The 20,123-nt window shown below is 36.1% G+C and overlaps 1 long non-coding RNA gene across 1 annotated transcript; it reads right to left on the bottom strand.

Annotated features, from left to right (window-relative positions):
- Positions 1–5,794: 5,794 nt before the first annotated feature.
- Positions 5,795–17,391, bottom strand: LOC134474669 (uncharacterized). The gene is made up of 3 exons (XR_010045541.1): positions 17,271–17,391; positions 15,439–15,515; positions 5,795–6,329 (listed from the first exon to the last, which is right to left on the bottom strand). It is a non-coding gene; the product is annotated as an uncharacterized LOC134474669 (long non-coding RNA).
- Positions 17,392–20,123: the final 2,732 nt, after the last annotated feature.

Here is a 20,123-nt window from a genome sequence, read left to right as displayed (position 1 = left end):
CTTCAGAGTCCTGGAATGACAGATGTGCACCAACATCCCTGATTGTGTTTTCCTCTTTAAATTTTCTCCAAAACAGAACTCCTCAAAGTTTTTGATATTCTAAAAGTACATCAGGTTGGTTATACAAAACCAAATCAGAAAGTACTGAAAACACTCTGAAGGACTTTCAAAATCCACACCAACATATAACATAATATAACATAACAGAGCATAATATAGTATAGCATAATATCACAAAACAAAATAAAAAAGGAACCACATAACTCTGCTTTAAACATCTGCTTCCAAAGATACAGTAATAATTTCTAAGTTATCCTTACAACAGCAATACAATGCATTTTCTTTGAAATAAATGTCAGTATCCACTCAAACGCTTGTGTAAAAATGGATGTGGCAGCTTCCTTTTGAAGTCCATCCCAAAAACATAAAAAATGACCATCACAAGATGGGTGACAGGTGCATGTGCTTGGTTCAGCCACATAATAGTGGGTGGTGGCAGCACAGAGAGAGCCCAGCATGGAAACACTGCTTCAAGGAGACCAACCAAAGAGTATTACAACTGAAAAGGTTCAGCACCATCACCTCTAGGAAACTACCCATCAGGGGCCCAAAGCCCATGGTCTGATTGGGAGGGGAGGAAACGAAGTGACAGTAGCAGCTAGGAGACAAGTTCCCGAGGAGTGATGCACATATGTCCTTCATCAGTATGGGGTGATGATGTCACCTCCCCTTGTACTCACCCCCTGCTGTCCCCCTTCCCTGGAGGTCAGAGTTTGAAGCACTACAGTGTATAGCTGAGTTGAATGTCTAAGGATGAATAAATAATCATTCCTAAGCACGCGAGAGTAAAACTGGCTATGAATCCTCCTCCCCGGATATATGGGGTTTATACCATGAGACCTTCACATTGTTTGGTAAAATTTTTATGGCTATTCTGCTTCCTAATGGGAGTGAAATGAAACTAACATGAGCCCAGGAAAGGAAGTCATCCTAACATTTGACAAATCTTTAACAGAAGACAATGTGTGTTTCATCCTCCGAGACAATGGACCCTTGGGATGGACATTTGTGTTTGGCACACAGCCTGACACATCTGAAGCATCTACATGTTTGCTGCATTAAAATCTTCAAAGTGCAGCAAAGTCTAAAAGTATACACAGTTCTCTAGCATTTTAACTTGTTGTTTCTAAGGAGGACATAGATTTGTTCCACAACAAAAAGAAAGGTGATATCACAGAGGAAGGCCAAACTGTGGACCGCAGTGCATGACCTCACTTCCTTGGTGATAGGTCCAAACAGAACCCTGAAGGCTCAGGTCACCAGGCACCTTGGTCTGGTGACAGTTGGTCTTCACAGACAGTTGGCTCAAGACAGTGAACAGGGAGCAGGTTAGGCTGCTTTCCCAGGACATGAGACCCCAGCCTCAGGATCCCGCATAGGTAGACAATGTGGAAATGGCTGAAAAAATGGTTCACTCATCCCAGAGCCTTCAGGATGATTGAGGGCAAATGCCAAATGACAAGGGAATTAAAGTACAGGGCTCACTGTCCCCAGCCTTCTGGCATCCAGAGGCAGGAGAGAGACCAGGACAGGTGTCACTAGACTCAGCCACAAGCCACTCAGAATCACTGAGTCCAGCAGAGTAACCTTAAGGCCTGACTACCACTGTGAATCCCCCTACACAATTCCTGCCCTAAGTCAAATGTGACTGGGTCTGACATGCCCTGAAGGCAGATCCTCGTGGGCTGGTAAAGGTCCTGGGAGGATGCAAGCCTGGGCCACTGTCAGGTTCCCACCCAAGACCGGGCTGGCAGAGCAGAAGAGCAGTACCCCTGTCTAATCCAGAGTCTCCAGATTCATCTTCTGTCTTCCTGGGTTGAAATATGGGACAGAGCTGTCTGTCTTACAGAAATATAAGATTATCTGTGTTCACAAAGTAAAACCTGTGTTGTCTCAGAGCCTCAGAGCTTCTGGCTTCCTGCCAGAAGCTGTGCTCTGCCTCAGCAGAGTGGCATATAGGACACCGGTCTAGAGGCGGTCACAAAGCTACGTGTTCCATGGACTTGCAGCAGACTCTAGGACCCACAACAGGTGCTGGCTCAGGCACAAAGTGTGTGTACAGAAAGTACTATAGAGACTCTCAGATGACAGAGAGTTATCTTTGGGTCAGTGCTACACTGTACTTAACTGTCAGCATTTGCATGAAACTCTAGCCAGAATTATTGATCCTCTGATTATCCATGGAAATTTTAAAAATGTTTTCTAAGGAAAGTAGAAAAAGAAACAGTTATGTACAGCTATGTTTCACTGCAGTACACTGACAGCTCTGAACCCAGTAGACAATGTCATGAGGATGGTGATATGCACATCACCACCTCAATAAGGCCAAAGTTTCTACAAATGCTGGAGGTAAAATAAGGAAATACTTTAACAACAAAAACAGTTGAAATAAAATATCCTGAATATGCACTTATTATACCAAATATAAACTAGGCATGGTGGCCCAGTACTTGAGACACTGAGGAAGGAGAATTGTTTGAGGCCACTCTGGGTTATAATGTGACCTCAAAGCCAGCCTGAACTTCATAGCAACATGCATTCTCAAAAAGATAAATACATCAAATCTAATGAATGTAATAGTGTACTAGTGATGGCCTTGTGATATTAGCATGACTATCATATTTATACTGACCTGTAGTCTACTGGAAAACCTAAGTCACAGCCAACTTCACAATCAAATATCACACCATTTATCAAATGGAGTACACTAGTGAGTATTTGTTGTTTGTCATTGGTATTTGGTGGTGATGGAACAGTGCTTGCTGCTGCTCTCCACAGAAAAATGACTATTGCTGCAGTAACAGGAATCTGCATGCATCACTGCAGTATGTCCTTAGCTCTTTGGGGAAGAGACCCACTAAAGGAAGCACTGCACTAATGAGAATTACTAATTTTAGTCTTTTGAATACTTTAAAAACTGAATTCAGTAGTAGTTGAACTACTTACCTACATTTCCACCAAAAAGATTAAATAATTCCTTTTCTCCTGTAGTCTCCTGAATGTTCTTTAGATTTTATGGTGATTGGTTCTCTCTGCAATGAAATGATGTCCCTATTTGCATTTCTCTATTGTGCAAAAATGCTCAATAGTTCTTCAAGTATTTCTTGGCAATTTGTACATATTCTGAAAAATGTGCATTCCTTTCATGTTCCTATTGGCTTTACATATCAGCTGTCAGGGAGTAATAGGCAAAATTTTTCTCATTCTGTAGTTTATTTCTTCATCCTTTTGTTTTGACTTTTTTGTGGCTTGTATGCTTATGCAGGAAGATTAAAATCTTACAAAGTCCTTTTTGCTTCTTTTGTCACCCTATCTTATTTTCTACACAAAACAGCAGGAATAGTATTTAAAAAAATATTTTTTAATACCTCTAGGCTAAACCATCTAGCAATTGCCTTCCAAAGTCAGCTTCAAAGCCATTATCATCCCATCTCATTCTCTCCTGATGCTTGAACTAAAGAAATCATCTTTAGCCTAATCTTTATAGGTAACTCCTTACCAATGCAATTATTGAAATACAAAATGATCCAAAATTGCATACTTTTTGTTAGTTTTTATAAAATAACAAGGAATATAAAAGTGACAATTCTACTGTATTCAATACAAGAATGAATGGTTTAAATTGACAACTGCCCAAATGATGCTCAGGATGGTCACTGCATAAACAAATGTGTTTCCCAAGAGATTCTCCGGGATAACTGCTACATGGCCAACCGATAAAAAGACAACTACTGATGTGCAATTGTGAGTATTAAAAAATGTTGATGCTGGGGAAGAAAAAGAGTAGATCTAAAGCATTAAGCAACATCTGCAGAACTTGAAGATATATTTTGAGACAAGGTCACTCTAATTGTGTAGGTTAGACTCAACTTCCTCTTCCACTAATTTAAGCCCACTGAGGTGCTAGGATTACAAGAATGCATCAACAGGACCAGCAAGATTTACTTTCATGGTAAAATGAGAAAGTGCATGTACTCAGGATATATGTCTTATAGATTCAGTATTCTATTATTAGCTGTAATACAAACTCCAAATATTCCCACTGATGGTAAGCAGAAATATGCTGCAGGGAATCTGGCCACATGCTGTAGTGCACAGAGGCTGACAATGTACTTCACAGTGTCTTTTACTTTGTGAAGTATATCAAGTTCTTCAGGTACAAAATAGATATAGTTTTAGTGGTGATTACATAAGAGGTGAGTTATTTATTTTCCCAAGGATAATTGAGACTTGGGCAAGTTATCTTCACTGGATTAGGGGTATTTACTGCAATGTTCACTTGTGTTTTCATGACACCACTGTTTTTAACAACATAATTCCTTTTTTTTTTTTTTTTTTTGGCTTTTTTGTTTTTATCGGTACCAGGGATCGAACTCACGACTGCCTGCTTGCAAGGCAGGTGCTTATGCCACTGAGCTAAATCCCCAGCCCAACAACATAATTCCTAAGCAGATTTTGTATTCAACAACACTGCATTAAACACACTACAAATTACATGAATGTTAAAATGGAAGTGAAAACCACAGGCCACAGGAAACCAACTGGGACTCATGGCCCACTTTATGTGTTTAAAGATAATCAGTACACACCACAAACATCATGCACTGGTCCTTATAAATAAGGTGATATGCCATTGTATAAATTCACAATTCAGTAAAACAGAACACAGTCTGAATCATAATTTAGCAAATTTACTTTTTACTGTGTTGACAGATCAAAATTTAGGTTTCCCTTCATGCCATTACTTCAGTATTTTAGGAAAAAACAGTAATAATTACAAAATATATAATGCATTCACAGCATCAAGGAATAAAATAAAGGCATTTGCATGATACATCCAATAACAACCTTTTCCACCAAAACAACTCCATATTTAAGAAAACCTGATTTCAAAGTATGGTTACTCATAAATCATGACAAATTTTATAATTTCTGGAGATACTGATATATATATGGTGAAGTGCTATTGGAAACAAGTTATGATTCTGTCAGTATGGCACAATCAGAAATTCACAGTAGTATGGTTTACATTTGGTACATGTGTGGGAAACCTTAATAGCAAATAAAGATGTAATATAAACATAACAAGTAAAATTCTGATGGTTAGAAAAACAAAGGTTTACTTAAATGACCAATATTGGCTCCACTGAGAAACAAAATCAGACAACATAATTTACATGATATGATATCCAGTGATGCTAGGAAATCAGCAGATGTCTTATCACAACTTGGAAAACATAACATTCATTAATGTACAAGTTATGTGAAAAGAACACAACTTTGTCAAAAACACGTACTTCAAGCCTCAACAAATGTATATCTTAATGCCAAATATTGCATCAACTTCAGAAAAATCATTTATGAAAGAGAAAATGAAGCATGTGCATCAAAAGATTAAAACAAAGCCATATTAAAATTACAATTCCCCCCAAAAAATAAGAGACTAGACTAATATCACTCTGAACAGTGAATAATAGTATTGCTCAATTTTATATCACAATTCTACATAAATAGCATTGGGTTTCTTAGTGTCACTTCTTCTTCAGAGTATCTCTTCATTACATTATGCATTATATTATTGGATCCAATAAATAGGTTATAAATTCTTCCCATGTGTGAATCTCTATGTGTATATCTATCCTTTCTGTGTTATGGGGAAAAACAGATCAAAATAAGACAACAAAACAAATTCCTAGAAAATCATGATATGAGAGAGACATATAAGGCCACAATATTAGGTGATATACAGTATTTATTATGCTTTCTCTTGTTATTTTCAATAGAATTGTCCACATCATCAGGGACTATATAATAAAGCATAACATTATATAGCTATTTTTATAAAAACACAACTTTGAAGACGTTGTAGGATGTGAAAGCAGTTAATAATCAAACCTGATGTAGAACCCGTGGTTTCCTGCCAGGACCAGCGAGTCAGGCCAAGGCACAGAATCCCATCCCAGTCTGGAGGAACTCTCTTCCTCACCTGGGGACCAGGTGGTTGCCCACTGGGAACAGTGAGTTGGGACCAGTGAGTCAGAACCAGGGAGTCAGGCCAAGGCACAGAATCCTTTTTCAGTCTGGGGAAACTCTCTTCCTCACCTGGGGATGAGCCCGCAGATTCTTGCTGGGACCAGCGAGTGGGGCAGAGGAACAGATTCCAATTCCAGTCTGGGGAAACTCCCTACCTTGCCAGCAAGTTCAGCCGAGGCCTGGAATCCCATCCAATCTGGGTGAACTTGCTCCCTCACTTGGAACAACACTTGAAGCTTGAAAATCAAGCAAAATGACAAAATGAAAGACCAAAATGCAATTTCAAACATCCATCCCATCCCAAAAAAGCCTAGGAGCCATGTGCATAGAAGAAAACACATTCCACATAACTGAAATACCTGAAATAATAGTACCTGAAATAAAGAAGCATCTTTGGGAAGCATTAAAGAAATTCAAACTAGAAATAATCTCGTAGGTAAAAAAAGAAATGTTAAAAGAAATAAAGGAGATTCTGAACATATCTAAAGAAGACACAGTTAAAAAATTGGAGGAACTAAACAAAAAGATAGAATCCCTGGATGAACTCTGTAAGAAACAAACAGAATACATAAAGTAGATGCAAAGTGATATACAGGAAATCAAAAACTCCACTGAAAGTTGTAAAAACTGTCTCAATGAATATGAAGATAGAATCTCAGACCTCAAAGACAAGATTACAGCCAGTGAACAGGAAAGGTAATATCTTTTAAAAATAACAAGATATCAGGAAATAACTATTGAACACCTGCAAGATGATGCAAAGCAGAACAACATAAGGTTGATAGGGATAAATGTAAAAGAAGGGGACAACATAAAGGATGTCAAGAGGATATTTAGAGAAGTAATAGCTGAAAGTTTCCCAAACACAAGATTGGAAACTGATATCAAGATCAATGAAGCATATAGAAATCCAAATAGCCATAACCAAAATAAATCTACACCCAGACATATAATAATGACCATCCCAGAAATTGAGCAAATGAATAGAATATTAAAAGCTGTCAGAGAGAAGAGACAGATCACCTATAAAGGAAAACATATCAGAATCACAGCAGACTTCTCAGAACAAACAATGAAGTCAAGAAGAGCATGCAGCAAAGTATTTCAGATCCTAAAGGAAAATGATTTCCAACCTAGACTGATGTACCCTGAAAAACTGTCCTTCAAAATCAATGGAGAAATAAGATACTTATATGACAAAGAAAAGCTGAAAAACTTCATGATCACCAAGCCAACTCTGCAAAGAATACTGAAAGACAGCCTAGATACATTTAGGGGAAAAGCACTAAACAAAACAGACAGTTAAAAAGAGCAGAAAGATAAAAATGCAACAGCAAAAAGATAACATGTCATCAATAAACCAATATATAACTGTTCTAACCATTAACGTAAATGGTCTCAATGGACCAATTAGATGAAACAGACAGGCAGAATGGATTAAGAAACAAAATCCAAACAAATGCTGTCTACAAGAAACCCATCTAAACACAAAAGGATATTCACAGACTGAAAGTGAAAGGATGGAAAACAATACTTCATGCAATAGGAACCAAAAAAAGGGGGGGGTAGCTATTCTGTTTGCAGGCAATGTGAACTTCAAGCCAATAATGATCAGAAGGGATAAAGAAGGTCACTACATACTGGTTAGGGGAAAACTCCAAGAGGAAGAGAAAACTATCTTAAATTCATATGCACCAAACTCCAGAGCACCCAGTTATATATAACAAGTACTAACAAAAATGAAAAATCAAATTAGCATTAACACAATTCTAACAGGAGATCTTAACACACCATTGACACCAATGGAAAGATCAACCAGACAGAAAATGAGCAAAGACATAAAAGACCTGAATCGCACCTGGGAACAAATGGACTTAACACATATACAGAGTATTCCTCCCAACAACAAGAGCATACACATTCTTCTCAGTATTACATGGGTCACTCTCTAAAATAGACAATATATTAATTCACAGAGCATATTTAAATAAATGCAAAAGGGTTGAAATTATCCCTTGCATGCTATCAGACCATACCACTATGAAATTAGAAATTAATGATAAGATACTGCAAAAATCCCACAAACACATGGAAACTGAATAACACTCTTGAGTAATCAGTGAGTCACAGAGGAAATTAAAAAATACCTACAAACAAATGGAAGCACAAGTACAATGCACCAGAATCTGTGTGATGCAATGAAAGCTGTCCTCTGAGGAAAATGTATTGCACGAGTTCCCACATTAGGAAAACAGAACGAATACAAATAACAACCTGATGTTATACCTCAAACATCTAGAAAAAGAAGATCAAGTCAAGCCCAAAGCCAAAAGAAGAGAAGAAATTATAAAAATCAGAGCAGAAATCAATGCAATAGAGACAAAAAAAATCCAAAAAATCAATGAATCAAAGACCTTGTTCTTTGAAAGAATAAATAAAATCGAAAAGCTCCTAGCCACCCTTATTTAAAAAATGAAAAAAAAAGTTCAAATCCATGCAATAAGGAATAAAAGATGTGAAATTACTACAGACCCTATTGAAATACAGAAGATCATCAACACCTATTTCAAAAACCTCTACTCTCAAAAGTTTTATAACACAGAAGAAATAGACAGATTCCTAAAGCATATGAAGTACCAAAGCTAGGTCATGAAGATGTAAAACTACTGAATAACCCAAATTCTATTAATTAAATTGAAAACATAATAAAATCATTACCTACAAAGAAGAGGCCAGGCCCAGACGGATTCACTGAAGAATTCTACAAGAAATACAAAGAAGACCTAATGCCAACACTCCTCAAACTCTTCATTGAAATCGAAAGGCAAGCAATCCTTCATAAATTGTTCCGAGAAGCAAATATTACTCTAGTACCAAAACCAGAGGAGGACCCAACTGAAAAAGAGAACTACAGACCAATCTCCCTAATGAACAAAGATGCAAAAATCCTCAATAAAATATTGGCAAATAGTATGCACCAAATCAACAAGAAGATCATATACCATGACCAAGTGGGATTCATCCCAGGCATGCAGATATTGTTTAATATATGTAAATCAATAAATGTAATACACCATTTCAATAGAGCCAAAAATTATAATCACATGATCATTACTATAGATGCAGAAAAAGTTTTTGATAAAGTCCAACATTCCTTTATGATAAGAACCTTGCAGAAAATTGGAATAGATGGTCCTTATCTCAATATAATTAAGGCTGACAATGACAAAACAACAGCTAGTACCATACTAAATGGTCAAAATCTGAAAGCCTTTACTTTAAAATCAGGCACAAGACAAGGATGTCCCTTATCACAGCTCCTATTTAATATAGTACTGGAAATACTGGGCAGAGCAATTAGAAAACAGAGAGAAATAAAAGGCATAAAGATAGGAAAAGAAGAAGTTAAATTATCATTATTTGCAGATATCTTGATATTTTATATAGAAGATCCCTGAAGTTCCATTGAAAGACTCCTAGATACAATAAATAAATTCAGTAATGTAGCTGGATACAGAATCAATACTCAAAAATCAATAGCATTCCTATACACTAACAACAAAGTCACACAGACAGAAATAAGAGAGGCCACACCCTTCACACTAGCAACCAAGAAAATGAAATATTTAGGAATTACTCTCACGAAAGAAGTGAAAGGCCTATACAGGGAAAATTATAACACACTGAAAAATGAAATTGAAAATGATCTCAGAAAATGGAAAGACATCCCTTGCTCATAGATAGGAAGAATAAATATTGTGAAAATGCCCATTTTTCCAAAACTGTTATACAGATGCAATGCAATCCCGATAAAAATACCATCAACATACCTCATAGAACTTGAGAAATCACCCCTAAAATTCATCTGGAATGAGAAGAAACCTAGAATAGCAAAGACAGTTAGAGGCAGCAAAAGCAAGGCAGGAAGTACCACAATCCCTGACTTGAAGTTATACTACAAAGCAACTGTAGTAAAATCAACATGGTACTGGAACCAAAACAGAGCCGAAGATCAATGGAATAGATGAGAAGATACAACCACAACTACAAACACACTCAAGTACCTTATTTTGATAAAGGGGCCAAACATGTTCACTGGAAGAATGACAGTCTCTTTAATAAATGGTGGTGAAAAACTGGCTCTCCATATGGCTAAAACTAAAACTAAAGCCATGCCTATCACCATGTACTAAAATAAAATCTAAATGGATCAAAGATCTAAATATTAAAACAGAAACACTAAATCTATTGGAAGACAAATTGGGTAAAAACCTTGAAGACATAGGAGTAGGTAGAGAATTGATGAACAGGACTCAAACCACATGGGAAATGCTTCGCAGAATCAATAATTGGGATCACCTCTTATTAAAAAGTTTCTGCACATCAAATGAAACCTCCAGTATAGTGAAAAGAAAGCCCACAAACTGGGAAAAAATCTTAGTGAACTGCCCCTCAGACAGAGGACTTCTGTCTAAAACATATAAAGCATTTTAAAAAAGGAGACCACCAAAATTCAAAGACCCAATCCAAAAATGAGCATCTGAGATGAATAAACAATTTTGAGTTGAAGAAATATAAATGACTAGTAAATACATGAAAAAATGTTCACCATCAATGGTCGTTAGAGAAATGCACATTAAAACCACACTGAGATTGCATCTCACTTCTGAAAGAATGGCCAAGATCAAGAAAACCACCAACAAATGTTGGAGACACTGTTGGGACAAAGGAACTCTCCTGCACTTTTGGTGGGAGTGTAGACTGGTACAACCATTGTGGAGCTCAGTGTGGAGATTTCTCAGAAAGCTGGGACTGGAAGCACCTTTTGACCCAGCTATTCTGCTTCTAGGCATATTAACAGAAGAACTGAAAGCATCATTCCACAGTGATATATGTGCACCCATTTTTATAGCAGCACAGTTTGTAATAGTCAGATCTTGGAAACAACCTAAGTGTCCATCAACTGAGGAATGGATAAAAAAGTTATGGTGTTTTTATACAATGGAGAACTACTCAGCTATAAAGAATGATCACATTGACATATAAATAAATGGACACAGACTGAGACCATACTCATTAGTGAAATAAATCAAACTCACATGTATAAATACCAAATATATTCCCTAGTATAAGAAATGATAATACATAGAAGTATGTGGTAATCACGATACCCAATCATATTGGTTTGAATCCATATAATGTTTTCACTCATTAAGTGCAATGGTTTTACCCTGCGTTTTTCGATTTTAGTACCAAAAATAGCTGTTCTGAAGAAAATAACACATCATAAAAGCTAGTGCTGATTTAATATCATCTCCTTTGGAACTCCCATCAAGTTGTTGTACATGTTTCCACTGAATTTAACATGTTGTATCTTAATATATTTTACTGTGATAGTATAAAAAATTTTTTTACAGGCAAAGAGATAATATAGAAATTGTTGTTCATTTTCTGTTAACTGGCTCTAAATACCCTGAATTCTTTCACGTCTTGAATGGCTTCACACTGTCTTGATGTGATTGATTCTATAGTATAGTATACGATTGATTCTTCTATAGTATAGTATCTTCTATAGTATAGTATGTGATTGATTCTTCGTATAGTATACGAAGTTATACTCAAATAAATCAAGGAAAGAGGCATTATGGTGACTAATATTATGTTAGATTACCTGGTGGTGAAACCAAATGATGCTTTAATTGTTCACTTCTGACCTGCGTTGTTCTATTACAATGTCTCTTTTATCTCGATCTCCACCCTTTTTAAAAAAATTATTCTATTTTTTTTCAATTAAAGGAAAACTAAATTAAAAAATAGTGGGATTTATAATAGTAACTTTTTATTTTCCTATTAACATGATTTTAACCCCAGTATTGCTCTCCCCATCTTGTTCTGCCTGATTTTACTATATTCTATTTTGTTTAATAGTATCAAGTTTGAGGGTATAGGCAACCACTTTGTAGGCAATAAGATTTAATATGATGCCCATTATGATTTGACTATTATCTTCTTTTGAAATTCTGTAAGGTCTCCAGTGTAGATTTTATTGGTCTTGTTCTGTACTGTTTTGATCAATTCTATTATACCTGATGATATAGGGAACTCTTTTTAAAAATACCAAGAGGCACAGTGGAAACCATTTTTGATCACCTGATATTCTATTTTTGCATCAAGTAGTATGCCCATCCTTATGTTCTAACCAACTCTGTTTTGTTAACTCACTTGAGGTTTTATTCTCTTCAAAAAAAAGTAATAAGAACTATGGGAGTAAAAAAAACCCCAAAAGTGTAATTGTTATTGTGAAGAAGAGAAGAAAGGAAGGTGGTCTAAGGGAAGTAGGTGCCTGTTTGAGTGTGTAGGAAGGAAAACCATATTACTGAGCTTTGTTGGATCATTGAACGGACCTGTTTGCAATCTCGCTGTAGGAATGTTCACTTTATATGCTTTAATTTTATAATTTTGACAACTGTTTCTAAGAAGACAATATGTAACCTATTAACTAGTGATTTCTTACTGTATTTTTTAATTGAAATTTTGTATCATTTGTACCCTTTTACTGCTTTGCTTTTTTATGTTCTTTTTTTCTCCTTAAATAAAAAAATTAAACCTGGAATTTATATCTTTTATTTATTTATTTTTTGGTACTGGGGATCAAACTGATGACCTCACACTTGCCAGGCAGGGGCTTAAGCCACTGAGCTAAATCCCCAGCCCCCCAATATATATGTGTCACATCTTATCATCTTCAGAGTAGTTGCCTCTACTCTTGGACTTGATACCAGCAATCATATCAAATGTGAATAAAATCAGTCAAGGCCAAATAACATTCAAACAAACTAGCTTAAAATAAGTTCAGTCGTTGTAAGACAATGTTAGTAATACAGGGTTTCAGTTTTAGTTAATAGGAAATTAAGGACAATTACCATCATGGTATAACCTGCCATTTTTGGGTTATCTCCCTGTGCCCTCAAATCTAATATGAGTAGACAAACCAGAACAAAATATAATCAAACTAAACAGAGCAACAGATCTACTGTAGCTTTTAAATCCTGATACACTTTTAACAAGTGCTCTGCCTTCTTTTTTTAGGCATTTCCTCACCTTTCTCCTTCTCAGGATACTATTATTCACTAGTGATATTAGTTTAGTCTCTTATGTTCAATTTCAGCATACATAAAAATAAAGATGTCTACTACGAAAAGAATGAGACACATTATGGTAATCATTATCAACTTCCCCAAAATCAGTCTTAAAGATCAAAAAAGCCTGCATCATCCTGTAATTATTTGATTAGCTCTATAATGTTCAGTATATATTCAATGCTTGTGAAGCTGCGAACAACTATTTTGAAGAAAACTAGAGACAGTAAGATAGAAAATGAACATCTCAGTGGACTTGCTTTGAAACCTGTGTTTCCTTAACTTGTTTCCTTATGAACTGTTCTGTTTTGTCATGTTTAATCTTACCGTCTTTAAGATAAAAAACAAGTTTGTAGAACAGATAAGCATATTAATACGTTTTTGTTGGATCACTGAGGTGAACTGTTTGCAATGTCATTATTTGAATATCACTTTGTATGCTTTAATTTTGTAACTTGAACAATTACTTCTAAGATGACAATATGTAACTAATCAACTAGTGATTTCTTATTGTTTATTTTTCAGACCTCTGTATTATTTCTACACTTTTTGGTTTTTTTCTTTAAATAAAAATAATTCACCAAAAATATAAAAATTAAGGTTTAAAGACAAAATATTAAGTAGATAGACACTATCCACATTTGAAAGTGAAAAGCCCATTTCAGTTTACCATGTTTAATTACAAGATGCCATGTTGAAGCACAAAGATACTTTAAAAAATCTAAAGAGGTATAACTGATTAACTGAAAACCATACAAAATATGTACTTGAGTAGAGCTCCACTTCAGATTTGTCATTTCTGGAAAATTTGTGAAGAAATATTGATATCAAACTTCTGTATTGATTATTTCTTCAGGTCTACTTGGAATTTTTAAAGTAAACTTAGATTTAAACTGTCTGAAGAGTGCTGATTTTTCTATATATTTAACAACAAACATGGATTGCCATATTTCTCACATTGTTCATGCACATAGGATCCAGTGAGTTCTTTCAGATATGTAACAATGATCATGTGTGCTGAGAGTATTCCCATAACACATAGGATTTATCTCTTGTGTGAGCTTCTTCACGTACTTCACTTATAATCTGGCTGCTGAAAGTGTCTCCACTTGCTTACTTAGCCAGTGGTTCTTCCCAGAGTGAATTCTTTCATGTGTTTTGCAATGACTGTATGTGGTAAAAGCTTTGCCACATTGTTATATACATAGGTTTTCTCACCAAAGTGGAGTCATTGATGTATTTTACAAAACCCATGTGTGGTGAAAGCTTTCCCACATTCTTCACATAAACAGGGTTTCTCAACATTTTAAATTTTTTCATGTATTGGACAATGAGCATTTCTGCTGAAACCTTTCCCACATTCCTTACATATATAAGTTTTCTGCCCAGGGTGAAGTTTTTCATGCATTATGCAATATGTACTTGTGCTCAAAAAATTCTCATGATGCTTGTATACACTGGTTCTACCTTGAGTGTGAACTTTCATGTTGCTTACAATGTCAAGGTTGGGTAAAAGCTTTCCCACATTGCTTACATATATAGGGTTTCTCTCCAGTGTGAATTCTTTCATGTTTCTTAAAATCTCCCCATGTGTTAAAAGCTTTCCCACATTGCTTACATACATAGGGTTTCTCTCCAGTGTGAATTCTTTCATGTATTTTACAATTTGCCCATGTGTTAAAAGCTTTCCCACATTGCTTACATACATATGGTTTCTCTCCAGTGTGAATTCTTTCATGAACCTTACAATATGCACGTGTGTTAAAAGCTTTCCCACATTGCTCACATAAATATGGTTTCTCTCCAGTGTGAATTCTTTCATGCTGCTTACAATTTCCATGTCGTGTAAAACCTTTCCCACATTCCTTACATACATAGGGTTTCTCTCCAGTGTGAATTCTTTCATGTTTCTTAAAAATTCCCCTTGTGTTAAAAGCTTTCCCACATTGCTTACATACATAGGGTTTCTCTCCAGTGTGAATTCTTTCATGTATTTTACAATTTGCCCGTGTGTTAAATGCTTTCCCACATTTCTTACATACATATGGTTTCACTCCAGTGTGAATTATTTCATGTTGCTTACACTGCCCAGATTTGGTGAACCCTTTTCCACATTGCTGACATACATAGGGTTTCTTTCCACTGCAATATTTTTCATGGATCTGAACATTGTGTTGTGTTTCTGTTTCTTTCACATTCACATTACCTTCTGCAGTACAAGGGAATACTTCTTTACACTGATTCCAAGATGTATGTCCATAGGATTTCCCTAGCTTGTCATTTCTGTAAAAAAACAAAATCACATATTGGATTGATAACCATATTACTAAGTTTTTATTGCAGTCTCACTGTTTGAATCCCCACATCATATATTTCACTTTTGTATTTCATTAACTATTTCTATGAGCAGCATATGTAATCACTGTCTTTAGATTTCTTACTGTTTATTTTCACTTTGAAAGTGGTATCATTTCTACTTATTATTTTTGTTAGTCTTTCCTTACATTAAACAAAAAAAAAAAGAAACACACAGTGAAATGGGTCTGAGTTTAATGATTGCATTAATGTCAAGTTCTGTTTTTAATGCCTGTTAAGAAACCATGAAGTAACAGATGGCCTTGTAAGACATGTTGAAAACAACCATTCCCAAAAGACTGGTACACATTTGGAAATCTTAAAATTTGGAACCTTTTGAAAGGCAGAATCTTTATCTTCACTTTGGGCATGGGTACATATATGTATCACATACAGATCATTATGATATGTTTCCCCATCACAATCTCCCTTCTGTCCTTAACCTGTAGTTCCCGTTTCCATATGGTCAGTCTTACTTTTCTCTATTAACTCTTTCATTTCATTCCACAATTAATATTTTGGTTTCTCATCTAAGAGAAACCCTGTGAACTTTTAAGTTTTATAGCTGAGCTATTTCACCGAATTGATGGGAGAAAGAACCACCTATTTCTTATGGCAAATGACATTATATTCTTTATTTTTTGACATTATATAACACATATTTTTCATGCTGGGAATGAACAACAGCTATTATCATAAAATCTATAGCTTTTTAAATCTGTTTTAAGAGATTTTCGCTGATCATTAAGCTTTGAAGTTTGAACTTGAATTTGCACTTCTGCAAAATCTGATTCCTAGTGTGCTGGATTTACAAGAATGCACAATCACAGAGAGTCTATTAACATTTTCCTTCTCCACAAATCCTGTCATCGATAGCTAAGCTTCTTTAAGGCCTGATCTATTATAACTTGATCTGCTTTGTATACGAGTAAGCATGTATCAGTATTTTAAGTGCATTTTGAATTTTTAAAAATATATCCAGGACAAGTATGAGGGGATCAATTTCTAGAGACAACTGCACACTGATATTCAGAATGAGTGCACTTAACATTCTACCATCCTTCTAAGCATTTTAGTCAAAATGGCTGATTCTTTAGAGCATGGCTTGGTAACACAAGAACTCCATTTTATTTCGAGTTCTATTGCAATCTAAGCAACTTTTAGATGATGAATGTGTTGTATTCACAGTATATATGGGTAGAAAAACTGAAGAGAGAATGTCATAACTCAAAGTGTATGCCTTTCATACACATCTATATGAAATGTCATACATTTTCTTGATTTAATCCACTCATTATACATACCCTAGCTTATACGTCTTTGGAGAATATTACTGACAATAAATTGAATGGTGCCTCATTTCTTTGGCGGTATTTTTCTGCTGACTCACTAATTACTTAGGAACATTCCTTCTCCTTAAGAGTGTGAATTACCTTAAGTATCTCCAGTAAATTTTGCATTCTTTTTCAGCTTCCTGGATATCCCCAAGGCCTCCTGAATTGTAGACATTGAAATACCAGCGCTCATTAGAATAATACATACAAATTAATAGATTTTGTTTAGAGTTATGATATAATGTGTCCAGGTGTGACCTATTTTTAAAAATATTTTCACATTGTTTTTAATGAAACAGCGACATACAACATTCTGACAGCATGAGTGACAAAAGTATTTTGTCATTACCTATTGTAGTCACGTTCCTAAAGGTTTCGCCCATCACATCTCTGTAGAGGTTCTTTTGGGATGGACTCAGCAAACCCCACTCCTCATTGCTGAAGTTCATGACCACATCCTCAAAGGTCACCACCTCCTAAAGGATCATACATATATTTCTCACATGAAGTTTGAGACACCAGGTTTGGGATATCTTAAATTCTCTCCTACAAATCTGAATCAAAAGCAAATTGTGGTGGTATATATCTATAATGCCAGCACTCAAAAGGCTGAGGCAGGATGGTTTCAGTGAGTTCAGGTCAATTCTAGGCCCTGAACTCAAAAGGCTGAGGCAGGATGGTTTCAGTGAATTCAGGGCAATTCTAGGGTGTTCAAATCTAGCTGATATACATATAGAAAGCTTGTCTCAATAAAACAAAACAAAACTAAACAAATAAAACCAAACAAAACAGCTGAATGAAGACTGATTTCTTCAAATTTAAATCCATGTCTTGGTCATTAATTTTGTGTATATACACGTTTTGAAGACAGCAAATTTGATGATAGATTGCAACTCACTGCTAATGTAACAGTCAAATAGGAGCACTGATTCTTGTGCTGAGTCACTGCAATATTCCCTGTGTACTGTCTCTAATGCAGAGCTCACAGTGAGAAGCCTGCAGGACCAGCATCCACAAAGCACAGAGGTAGATAAATATTCCATGAATCAACTGGGAAGCCAAGCAAGCACCTCCCTTCCCTGGTAAGTGGTGGTGGTGTGGCGGACTGTGGCCCATCAAGGGGGCAAACCAGCAGCAGCTCCTGAGATCCATGCCATGCTGGAATTTAGGACACTTGGAAGGCAAGCAATCACCACTTCTCCCTGGTAAGTGGTGGAGGTCTGGCAGAATGAGGCCCTTCCAGGGGGAGGACCAGCAGCAGCTCCTGAGATCCGCGCCATGTGGGAACTTAGGATGCTGTGAAACCAAACAACCAGCCTGTCTCCCTACTAAGCAATAGTGAACCTACTGATGCACAGCCTAGAATCAAACATCCCACTTCCCTACCCCTCTTCTCCTGTCACATCCCCTTCCCCCCCCCCCCGTTATCAAATGGGAACCAGAAATCTGAGCGACTCCTGGGAAGCAGACGATAACAAATAAGGGGGACTTCCTTCTACTGTCTCTTTGAAGGCAAATATTTTTATTACTGTTTTGCTCTTTTCTGATTAATGGTATTGCTCTATTCAATACTCTGTTTTGATAAGTACTATAATGTTCTGTATTTCATCTCATTTTGATATACGTGTTTGAAAGAACAACTACTGGGGCTGGGGATTTAGCTCAGCGGCATAAGCACCTGCCTTGCAAGCAGACAGTCGTGGGCTCAATCCCCGGTACTGATAAAAAGGAAAAAGACAAAAAAAAAAAAAAAGAACAACTATTATAAAGATAATAAAATATACTGTGATACCTATTACTGTTATCGCAGTAACCAGTTGTGAAGTTGTGTGCCAATTTCACTGTATGATCTTAGTTGGCCTTATTCTGTCTTGTTCTGTTGTATTTTACCACTTTCAATATTTAAAAAAAGAAAAAAAAAACTCATCAATCACTTTCATAGGCTGCAGATAATGTCTCTTCAAATCTCATTTAGGCCAGTGAGTACTTTGTTCTTAATATACTTCAGCAGCATTTTGAAACATGAATTTGGTTTCATAGAACAAAACATAAATAACATCCAATATGGTACACAAATAATAACTCAAATGTTAGTGGAAAATGCTGTTTTTAAAAAATAAGTATATAAAATGGAACCAGGCCCTAGCTGTAGTTTATAGCTCACTGTCACCAAGCATTCACTTTCAATTCAGATATAAGGAATATATCTTGTGAGGCTGGTGAAGGACTTCTTCCTTTAATTTGGGGCTATCCTAAGTAACAGAGCTGTCTAAAATAGAGAAACCCTGACTGTGACACCCCACAGACAAAGTGAATCTTAAAAAGAGACTGAATAAGACACCTTTGGTTTGTTTTTTAAAAATTATAGCCATATAATATGGAAAAATTCCAAAAATATTCAACACTTTCTGGGAAACAATGTGGATATCTTCCATACAACAAAGAAAACACCTTCATAGTTGGGTATTTAGCTCAGTGGCATGAACGCCTGCCTGGAAAGCATAGGTCATGTGTTCGATCCTTGGTACAAAAAAAAATCCACATTTTACCTTCATGACACTGGGGCATAATTAGAGATAATCCAAATTAGATCTCAAGTATGGAACAGAAAATTCATGGGTTGGCAAGTATGTGAAATACTGACTGTTGCCAGAGCTGGTGTTGGTCACCTCAAGGAAGCAATCAGAACCCAAATTTAGCTTCACACTTACTCTACGAACTACCTGAATTTCAGTGAAGACCCTCTCTGTTGTATGTCCTGCTATTGGCTTCCTGAATCCTGTCAGTCACTTGCACATCCTTTCCACATGCCTCTGATCCATCCTCAGCAGGAACCCCTTCATGCCTAACTATTGATACCACTGCAAAATTTCTGTTTAGAGCTTCTCCTTTACACCACTTAGTAAATTCCATTGCAGAGCATTTCCATATTTAAACTATGAACAACCAAGCCACTAAATCAGCTGTTAATTCAGAGATGGCACACCTTTTCTTTTCCATTCAGAAGGAAATCACGTGTATATGTCCATGCAAATGCCTAAATTTCAGCATTTTTGATGAGAATTTAACAGGTAGCCCTTTCTGGGATTTGTCCTTCACAAATTTTTACCCCGTCCTTGATAACACTTTCATATTTCCTTCATTTTTCTCAGACTTCAAAACTCTATGGCTGTTCTCACAAACCTAGTCTGTGAGGAAGGGT

The sequence above is a fragment of the Cavia porcellus genome, unplaced genomic scaffold, assembly GCF_034190915.1.
Source record: "Cavia porcellus strain 051 isolate PalLab524CR breed Dunkin Hartley unplaced genomic scaffold, mCavPor4.1 scaffold_34, whole genome shotgun sequence".
Taxonomy (NCBI): domain Eukaryota; kingdom Metazoa; phylum Chordata; class Mammalia; order Rodentia; family Caviidae; genus Cavia; species Cavia porcellus.
Note: the sequence above shows the minus strand (reverse complement) of the source record. Positions and strands in the feature narration are given on the sequence as shown.